The sequence below is a fragment of the Saccopteryx bilineata genome, chromosome 1 (genome assembly GCF_036850765.1).
Source record: "Saccopteryx bilineata isolate mSacBil1 chromosome 1, mSacBil1_pri_phased_curated, whole genome shotgun sequence".
In the NCBI taxonomy this organism is placed as follows: domain Eukaryota; kingdom Metazoa; phylum Chordata; class Mammalia; order Chiroptera; family Emballonuridae; genus Saccopteryx; species Saccopteryx bilineata.
In genome coordinates this window covers 139,944,918-139,955,160 of record NC_089490.1, presented here as the reverse complement: position 1 = coordinate 139,955,160, position 10,243 = coordinate 139,944,918, and the positions used below count along the sequence as shown (strand labels likewise).

The 10,243-nt window shown below is 48.2% G+C and overlaps 1 protein-coding gene across 1 annotated transcript in view; it reads left to right on the top strand.

The window, feature by feature from the left end:
* The first annotated feature begins 1,141 nt into the window (after positions 1 to 1,141).
* Positions 1,142 to 10,243, top strand: part of SLC25A42 (solute carrier family 25 member 42) — a 30,441-nt gene continuing 21,339 nt past the window's right edge. The window contains exon 1 of the mRNA XM_066268523.1: positions 1,142 to 1,266. The gene's annotated coding sequence lies outside the window, so the exon portion shown is untranslated. The remainder of the gene's footprint in view (positions 1,267 to 10,243) is intronic.

Genomic DNA, 10,243 nt, shown 5'->3' with positions numbered 1-10,243 from the left:
ACAGCAGAGCTCCGAATGACAGATGGATCCCTAAACTGCTGGTGTCTTTCTGCCAGGAATTCCAAGAACCACACCTCACAGAGAAGCTGAGGCTCACAAGCTATGACCTTCTGTGGGTCAAAGGCTTTTACCAGAAGATCAAGGTGAGGGCAGGGATATAAATTCTCCGGATGTAGGAATCATTTTCCCATGAGGAAACTCAAAAGTGCCCAAGATTGTGCAGTGGCTCAGAGGCTATTTGACATTTGCCTTATCCCCTTCCAAAGAGCAGACTGCTGTAGATTCACACCCAGATCCAGCCATTGAAGTACTTTGTGATGTTAGGCAAAGAGCTTCACATCTCTGTGCTCTGGTTTCTGAAAAAGGGGGCCAATAGTCGCTTTGAACTCATGGGGTTATGGTTAAGATGATCAAAAGGCTTACAGTTCACAAAAGGCTTATCAGGGAAGAGGACGGACTGGGATGTCACTGAACTCAGAGAAGTCAAACATTTCCAGAAAAATGACAGCGCATGAATAGGATTCCACATCTTCACACTAACCCAGGGCTGCAGAGGGCGAGCCAGAGTGACCTCTAGCGAGTTTGCCCTCTCCATGTCCTTTGCAGGGTAGTAGTGGGGAGTGAGGAGCTGGAAGATTATTCATGAGTCCTTCGGCTGTGATGGCCCAACTTCACTCTAGACACCCTCGGGATCACACGCGGTGCGTCCGAGGGCACCTCTACCCGCCATGCTCAGGGCCAAACTGCACCTTGCACAGTGGAGCCCCGCCCGTGTCGCACCGCCCACGGCCTCTACGACTGGCTGCTGGGCCTGCTCATCTTCGGCTTTGTAGCCAATCCTCTTCCCCCTCTAGGCTACTCCCTCCGTTCCACTCGGCCCAGTCGCTCCACCACCTGGGAGCCCCATTCATGTTCTCCAGCGATTAGTCATCTGGTATGCCTGTCTTCTGCCAGTGTTCCAATACTTGCCTGCCTCCAGGGCCTCACCTCCCAGCACCTCTCACCGGGAGGGATCAACCCAGGAACCTAGAGTCTCTCCCGATAGCCCCGCCTCTACCCCTCAGCAATTGGCTCTTGGGGATGCTCATCTCTTCTATTCTCACCAATCATTGCCTCATTCAGCACTGATTGGTTACCGCGCAGCCAATAGGGGAGCGTCATGGACCCCTCCCGTGGCGCGCGCTTGGGGGTGATCGAGGCGGAGTCTTGATAGCTGAAGGTGGTGGCTGCGGCGGTGGCAGTGGCGGCGGCGACACGTCCCAGCCGGTGAGTGAGCGCGGGGGGCGCGGGTTGGCGCAGGCTTCTGAGGGCAAGTTCCTCTCGGACCGAGCCACGGGGAGGCACGGCCCTGTCATGGGGCGGGGGCGGATGAGGTGGGGCGTGACAGCAGCGTTGCAGGGGCAGGGAGACGACAAAGCCCCCCCTCCAACCCACTCACCCTGCGTCTAGTGTCCCCCAGGGGCTCCCATAGCCGGATCTGAGCCTCTCATTTCAGCCTACGCACACTTGACGCGGAGTCCATTCTTCCCCCCCATACACCTGAGACTGTCCACCTCTCTGACGTCCCCTGGGGCTGAGTCCTCAGGCGCCCCGCACAGATAGGTCTGCACCCATACACGCATCTGAGTCTGTACCTCCCACTTATTGTCACCTACACCGAGTCCCTACTCATGGATACTCCTCATATTTCCTGAGACTGCCCCCCCCCCCATGATACCTCACAGTCGGAGCTGTCTGCCCCTACACCCACTCCATCTCCATTGGGCCTGCACTTCGACACCAACATTTGAACCTGTGACCAAAACTCACGGCCCTACACTTACATCTGGGCCTGTTGGTATCCCTTCACTGACTTTGCTCACATCCAGGTCAGTGCTCCTCTTCCTGCCCTTCTCTTCTTGATCTACTTGGGTCAGGACCCCAGGTACTCCTCCCTAGCACCACACTGTGCCCCTAGCAGCCTCAGTCAGTTGCTCACACAGCCCCAGTCAGTGCACCTGCTGGTACTTTTTTCTACAGGTACCTGTATTTGCGTCCTTCTGTAATACCCCCCAACCCCCCCCCCCCACACACACACACACACGCATGCAGGCACGCCAGGTCCTCCACCATTCCAAACCTCAATATCTCAGGATTACTGGGCACACATACCCCAAGAAAAGCCTACCCAGATTATTTTTTCATTTATGATTGTCTATAAAGTGATTTCTGGGTTTAGAATAATTCCATCCCAAACTAAACCAGAATTATCTCCATTTTAATTTAATTATAACAAACCTAAAGTGTGACTTTAATTGGGGAGGCAGAGTGCACTCCTCCCTGAGCATTACTGATCCTTCTCTGTGGACCCCTCCATTTTGCACATCTGTTGTATTTATCTCTGAAGGGTTGGCAGGGGATCCCCGCCTGCCCTATAGCCATTCTCTTAGGTATCATGACTTTGACTAGATCCAGAAAGACTGAGCTGGAAGGGCAGCCCATGGTTGCTGCTGGAGCTTGAGTCTCCCAGCCCTCTGGTGGGAGTGGGGAGGACAGTGGGGGAGAGGCGCTTCAACACCTGGGTGTTGCCTCTAGCAGGGTCACTTGGAAGGGAGTTGCAGGCTCTGGCCACCTTTCTTGCAGAAGCCGATGAACGCAGAGTAAGGAAACACTCTTCAGAGTGAGGTAGCTAATGTTATAAGGCACTTGAAGCTAAACTGCAAAACTGGAGCCTGGTGTGGTGCTGGGGATAATGATTTTTCTGGAATTTTTCAATCCTGGGAGTACGATTTGCAAGTGTGTAGCACAGGAGACTAGTTGTTTAAAAAGGCAATGATGTCCCCCTTCCTGTAAGGCTTGCATAATACTCTTACACATCTACCACCCCTCCACCCCATCTCTCCCTGCAAAGATGGTGCTGGAATATTCTAGAGCAGTGGTAGTCAACCTGGTCCCTAACACCCACTAGTGGGTGTTCCAGCTTTCATGGTGGGTGGTAGCAGAGCAACCAAAGTATAAATAAAAAGATAGATTTAACTATAGTAAGGTGTTTTATAAAGATTTATTCTGCCAAACTTAGCGAAAATCTGACATAAAGTACTTGGTAAATAATTATTATATGCTTTAACTTGCTGTAACTCTGCTTTATAAATTTTATAAAGTAAAGTTCCCTACTTTATAAATCACCATTACTGTGGAACCAGTGGGCGGTTAGAAAATTTTACTACTAACAGAGATACAGAAGTGGGCGGTAGGTATAAAAAGGTTGACTACCCCTGTTCTAGGTCATAGCACTTTTAGCTTCTCCTGTGGAAATTGAGGCCATTGGAATTTTCTGTCCAAATTCAAAGGAAGTCATTTAAAATATAGGTATGTGTAGGTGTATATATAGATGTTGTTATACACAAATATGCATATACACATATATACATATACTGTATACCAGTTTTACATATGTATATACACACATATTATATATACATATACAAATACATATGTGTAAACTGATGAGATAATTGATGTACATGTAAAAAAAAAAGGTGGTTTTAAAGAGCTTACAATAAAATAGGCAGGTCTTCCTATACCTACACCCTTACAGAGGCACCATGGTTAATGTCTTTTGTTTCCTTCCAGAGATGTTTGATGCCTGAGAGATGGGGGAGGGAGAGGAGAAGTATGTCCCCTGCCCCTTTTAAACCATTGGTAAATTTGCATCAGATTTTATCAAACGGATATGTTGATTTTCTTAATTTTATTTATTTATTTATTTATTTATTTATTTATTTATTTATATTTTACAGAGACAGTGAGTCAGAGAGAGGGATAGTCAGGGACAGGAATGGAGAGAGATGAGAAGCATCAATCATTAGTTTTTCATTGCTCGTTGCAACACCTTAGTTGTTCATTGATTGCCCTCTCATATGTGCCTTGACCGCGGGCCTTCAGCAGACCGAGTAACACCTTGCTGGAGCCAGTGACCTTGGGCTCAAGCTGGTGGGCTTTTGCTCAAACCAGATGAGCCCACACTCAAGCTGGCGACCTCAGGGTCTCAAACCTGGGTCCTCTGCATCCCAGTCCGACGCTCTATCCACTGTGCCACCGCCTGGTCAGGCCGGATATGTTGATTTTATACCCAGTGTCTTACTAAGTTGTCACTTGTATTTACTTTTACAAACCAGGCTGCACTGAACAGATAGACTCATGCATGAACAAATATGTAGTGAACGTGTGTGGCACAAGCACTTTGAAACCTCCCTGACTTCATGAAGCTTATTTATATCCAATTCAGCGAGTTCCTAGGAGTGTCTACTCTAGGCCAAAGAGCATGTTCATTAAAATGGTTAATGTTCCTCCAGAGAGATTCTGTGGTCAACAGTCTCTCAGCTCTGAAGTTGGAATGCCTGTTTCCTCCTGAATAGCCAGGATGTTTTTTTATCAAGTATTCTGGTTTCTCTAATCTGATTGGTAAAAAACAGCCAAGAGGTCTTTTTGAATGTTGCTTCCCTGCTTCCTGCCCATGTCTTAAGGATTCTGACCCATATTGGGGTAATTAAACTTTAGATTTCTGTTTCTCTTCCATGATTAGATAGAAGTTCAATCCAATAGTTCCTCCTCTGCAAAGCTCTGAAGGAAACCTTGGGCTTGGTGGGTCATCGCCAGGAGTCCCAACATCCTGAGATGTTGGCACAAGGTACCTTGACAAGCATGAGATACCTTGATAAGAACTATTGGCTAGAAGAACTGTTTAGCTGTTGCTAAGTATTTTTTTCCAATTGGATCCAGCAAAAGAAAGTGGGTGTGAGGTGAGATCTAGCGAAGTCAGATGTTAAATCTATTTGGGAAGCTATCTCAAAATTCAGCTGTTTCAATTTCCCATTATTGGCACCAGGTAGGGGGTGACATCACAATGAGGTCAGGCCTTTTCCCACATGCCTGCCCATTTTATGTTCTTTTCTATTTTGACAGTTAAACATTAAAGGAGTATTTCGATGGCCAGGGCTATTAGCTTGTTTGGGTTTTATTTGGGCTTATTTGGGTTTTATTACTGCTTAATAAAAAGTATATAGTGTGCATATGAAAATAACCAAAGTAGAAGGAATATTGAAACTAACACTCAGCTCAAGAATTAAAGTGACCCCCTCTCACTTCCCACAACCCCTTCTTAGTCACTGAGCTATTTTTAAAATAAGCTAGTCAACGTTTGTTTTCTTCACTGAGTACCTTTTGCTGCAGCCGAGTGCTGGGATTCCAGGGTCTCAGCAAAGTTCCCCAGAAGCCAGATTTTCTACTGAAGCTCTGCCAGCAGAACACCACTGAGGTTCAGAGAGGAGAGCAGTGACCTCAGGGCCAGGAACAGCTAGTTCACTAGCCAAGGGTATGAGCCAGCACTGGAAGGTTTGGTCTCAGACTCCTGCCATATTAGTTTCCTGGTGTAGCTGTAACAAATTACCACAAGCTAGGTGACAGAAATTTATTCTTTCATAATTATGGAAGCCAGAAGGCCAAAATCAAGGTGTCGTCACGGGCTATCAACTGAATATTTGTGTCTCCTTCACCTTGATCTCTGTCCTTGTCTCCATAGGCCTTCTTCCTTGTGTGTTTGTGTATTCTACTAAGGAAACCAGTCACTGGATTTAGGGCCCACCCTAAATCCAGGATGATCTCATTTCAATATCTTTAATTACATCTTCAAAGACCCTATTTCCAGATAAGGTCACCTTCTGAAGTTCTGGGTGAATATGAACTTTGGAGGACCGAATTTAACCCCTACAGCTGTGAAGCAGCATTCCATCAGGACATTATTCAAGGAAGTGTTTGTCCAACTGCCTCTGCCATTTCTGGCAAGATGAGGCCAGCAGGGTTGTAGTACATTTCCCAGCCCCTCCAGATATGGCCCATCTGGGCAGTTTCCTTGGGCTCCCTTGGTACCTGCCTCCCTGCCCTCAGATGGTGGCATCTGCCCAGAGCTAGTATGGACCTGGAGAAGTGAATGTATATGTCTCAATTTTGCTCTTTGCCACTCCTTAGCAAGTGCTTACTGGGATGAGAGCTTGGTCCTATGTTCTCCCAGTTTTACAGAAGGGAGACCAAGGCTCAAGGAGGCTTTTGCTGAATGACACACAAAGAGAACATGGGGAAGCTCAGACAGATGTAGGTTGGTCTGAATCCAAACAAGCACTGTGATTTCAGTTGCTGTTAGACACAGATGTTTGTAAACTGTCCCAGAATGCTGCCATTTTACAGCCTCCAGGAGTGGAACAAACTCAAAACCTAATTTTACAATCTAAACATTTGTATGCCAGGGCTGGGGACAGGTGCAGAGGATGCAGAAACACTGGGGCTCAGAAGGGAAGGGTACACGGGTGGATCAGACCCTCACCAAGTGGTTAGGGCACTGTACTTGATTGGTCCTGACCAGAGGCTGAGGTACTAATTTAGGGGTCCAGGAAGGTTCTTCAAGATCTGAAGCTATTAAGGAGTTCTCTTGATGGCAAATGTTGTGAGCAGAGGGAACAAGCGAGCCTGGATTTGTAGGACCCAAAAGGAGGCTGAAGGGTTGGGAAACCTTAGAGGGTCCTGAGAGGGACCTACCTGGTCTATGGTGCTGGTAAGAGATGCAGGAAAAGCCAGCAGAGGAGTGGGCTCAAATTCAGGCTGCTGTGGGCTGGCGTGGTCAGCCGACCTGGGGCTCAGAGCCTCTGATGGCCTGTGCCTTTCCAGCTGTGAGTTGGGGACCTGAACTGGAAACCAGCCTTGAGAAGGATTTCGAGATTTCCATGATGAAATACGACCTGAAGATGTCAGAGCTGTTGCTCCTTCTCCAGGCCATATGCCTTTGCCATGGGATGAATTGGAAAAGTGACTGTGTACATCTCAGCTATGTACGTATTCATTACAGACTCGTCAGTGTGAGACCCACTAGTCTTCCATGTTTGTCAGCACAGCATGTCTCCCCTTGTCCTCGCTAAAGGGGTGATTCCTGGGCCTCACTCTGGTGGCTCTGACTTAAGTCACAAGTGTCCTCAGCGATTGTAGGACAGGTGCTCCTAGAAACACCTGGTGGAATGGTTCAGAGTTGGGAGAATATACAAGACACTTCCCTTCCCTGTGTTGTTGACAGATCCCTGTGGCCTTGAGGGGAAGGGGGCAGAATGGCACTTCTGGCTTGCAGCACTATGGGAAGATGCTACCCACTGCTGGTCAGGTTTTAGCCTGTGGCTGGTCTAACCTTGATTTGGCAAGGGGGTGCATAAGAGCAGTGCCTTGAAGAATGGGCAGGTTTGGGGGCTTTTCACGGCCCCTTTTCCTGAGCACATTGGCCAGAGCCAAATAATAGCCAGCCTTGAATGTCAATTGGAAATTGCATCACTGTTGTGCTGGGTAGTGAGGATCATGGTGTAGTGCTTGGTGGGAGCAGGCCACTTCCTGCATGACCACCATTTGAGGGATGGCAGGGCACTGCTATCCAGGTTTGCTCAAGAGTTGGGGAGATGAAACTGGAGGAAAGAGAGTGGGGGAGCTGGATTCCAGAGATCAGTGCTCAGCCCTTTCAGAGGCCCTGGCATGGTGGGGTGCAGGCTGGCTGGTGAGAGCTGAGAACTTGGGTGGTGGTAGATAGGTTCCTGCCCAGCCCCTTCTAACTTCTTATTAGGCAGAATAATAATTACCAATACTTGTGACCCACTTGAGCAGCACCAGCCTGAAAAGATAGTGACAGATGGAGAAACTGAGATCTGGGGAGATTTAGTCTAAAGTCACATGCTGAACCATGTCATCTCACAATACCAGCATGGCATGTCAAGAAGCCTGTATGTGCTCTTGCTTGGTGAATGAGCAGAGACTGAGGAGGTGCCCTTCCTGAAGGGCAGGATGATGGACAGCATAAGCACCTGTCTGCAGGTACCTCTTCCTCCTTGCTAGGCATGAACACTGAGCATGATCCAGGTCCTGGCCTTCCTGGAACCCTGAGCCTAGCAGAGGCAGCAACTGGAGAGTGGCCTCTTCCAGCACAGCAGAGAAACATGGAGTGTTCAGTAAAGGATAGAACAGCTAACTTTGGGGGGATGAGGACAGGACATTTAGGATGGACTTTGAAGGATGCAGAGGAGTTTGCCAGGCATGAAGAGAGTATAGCCAAAGCAGAATTTGGCATTTCCAGGGAATTAATTCACTCATACAGCAAATAATTAAGTAACTGTGAGTGCCATGCTGGGATGTGTGGTGAGAACACAAGGCTTTTGGGGCTTGGGCATTACACAGTGCACCTTCTTAGTACCACTGAGTGCCTCAGTTGTCTCAGGTTACTGCAAGTGCAGTTGTCAACAGGTATGGCAGGACTGTCTGCAAGGACCAAGGACAGTGACTAACTGTAGAACATTTTGGATCTTTCTGTATGTGGATGCTTGCGTGTCTGACTGGTAGAAACTGCAGCACAGGGTTGCAATGACCGGAGTCTGTGTGAAAGGCACACACGGAAGTGAATGTAGCATGGAGAAACACACCGCTGCCTACTGGGTTTGGGGTTAACAAGGAGCAGCAGTTATGTAAGATGCTTTGGCTTGGCTTTCTTAGGTGAAAGTTAATGCCCATTAACTGGAAACAAGGAAAGGCCTTTATCTACAGGCAGATGCGATATTAATTGGTTTCTGTTTACTAAGCCATTACAGTATCTGTAACATGACTGCTTGTAAATTCCATCGACTGAAAAATTGCCCGTTTGTGCAAACATGTCCTGTGGAGCGCAGCACACTATCGTACAGTGATCCACACACACACACACACGCGCGCGCACACATTGGCATGAGCAGTGGCCTTGGGCAGGAAACTTCCAAGGGAGTTGGGCATGAATGTGTGTGCACATGTGTGCAGTGTCCACGTGCGTGTGGTGTGTGTGTGTGTGTTAGGACAGCAATGCATAAGGAGCAGCTGGCTGCAGCATGGGGCTCACAGGCTAGGTAGGCTCCCTAAAATCCTATGACCTAAGGTTCACAGTTTCTAGACAGTGCTGTCCAGTCAGTTATATTGTTGAAGTCGCCTGCTACGCTACCCCACTTCACTTCGTTTTTTTGTTTGATGAATGGAAGTACTGAATTACCAGAACAGAAATACTGTGTGAAAAGATGAATGCTTGTTCACCAGGGCTGGTCTGTAAATGCTGCCCACCTGTGGCAGGTGGCGATGGGGGTTGGGGAGTTGGTGCCACTGCACCTGACCCCTAGTTTTCACCCTACTATTGGGGAAGACACTTGTTAAAGGTGCCTGTGGAGAATGTGCTAAGGCGGGCCCACTGGCGCTGCAGATTGCTGTGTCTGCTGTTGGAAATGCAGCCCAGGGCTGGGGGAGGGTAAGGAAAATATACAGGTCAAGGCTCTAGGAGGTGCAGGGAGTAGAAATCCATCCCAAACTGGCTGAATTGGAAAGGGGGCTTCATGGGCCTCAGGGTGAAAAAGTCCAAGTTCTTACACATTGGGTCCCTGGACACCCCCAGTCTGCAGACATTGCCTCCCCACTCTTGGCCTTGGCTCTGTGTCACTGCCCTCCCTGGGAAAAGAGAACTGCCCTGGCCCAGGGGCCTCTCAAAAGTCTCTTTGGATCCAACACCCTGAACCTAGGAGAGTGAACTCATGACCTGGCCAGGGTACCCCAGTTACCATGAAGTCAAGGGGAGGGTAAGCCCCCCCTTCTCCAAGGTGACAGGGTAGAGGGGTGGCTGCTCAAAGTGCTGTCTCCAGGAAGGGGCTAGACATCCACCGTGAGTCCAGCTTAACCGTCCTCCAGACTTTCCATCTTACAAAACTGAAACTTGGTTCCCATTAAACACTAACTCCTTTTCCCCCTTCCCCAGCCTCTGACACCGACTCTTCCACTTCCTTTTTTCTTTTCCAAACTATAAGAGAAAGTTTACTTAGAAAGTCACAGAGTTAGAAGAAATGGGTTCAGGAAACAATCTACAGAGACCAAAGAAGTACCCTTGGAGCATCAGCTTTCTGTCTCTATGAATCTGACTACAGGGGTCATCGGGTTACAGCTCAGTTCTGTTCCTACAACAGTGATGTAACCCAGATTTTGGTGTAAGTTGAAACATACCCTAGCCTAAGTAACTTACCTATCCTAACACAGTTGTAAAGTCATAATCTACCACAAAGAAACATAACTAAGCCACAGAAAAAGGAAAAGGACGTAAATATACTGTACTGTACACTGTACATAGTAACAGAAAAAAATGACGAGTGTAGCCTGACCAGGCAGTAGCGCAGTGGATAGA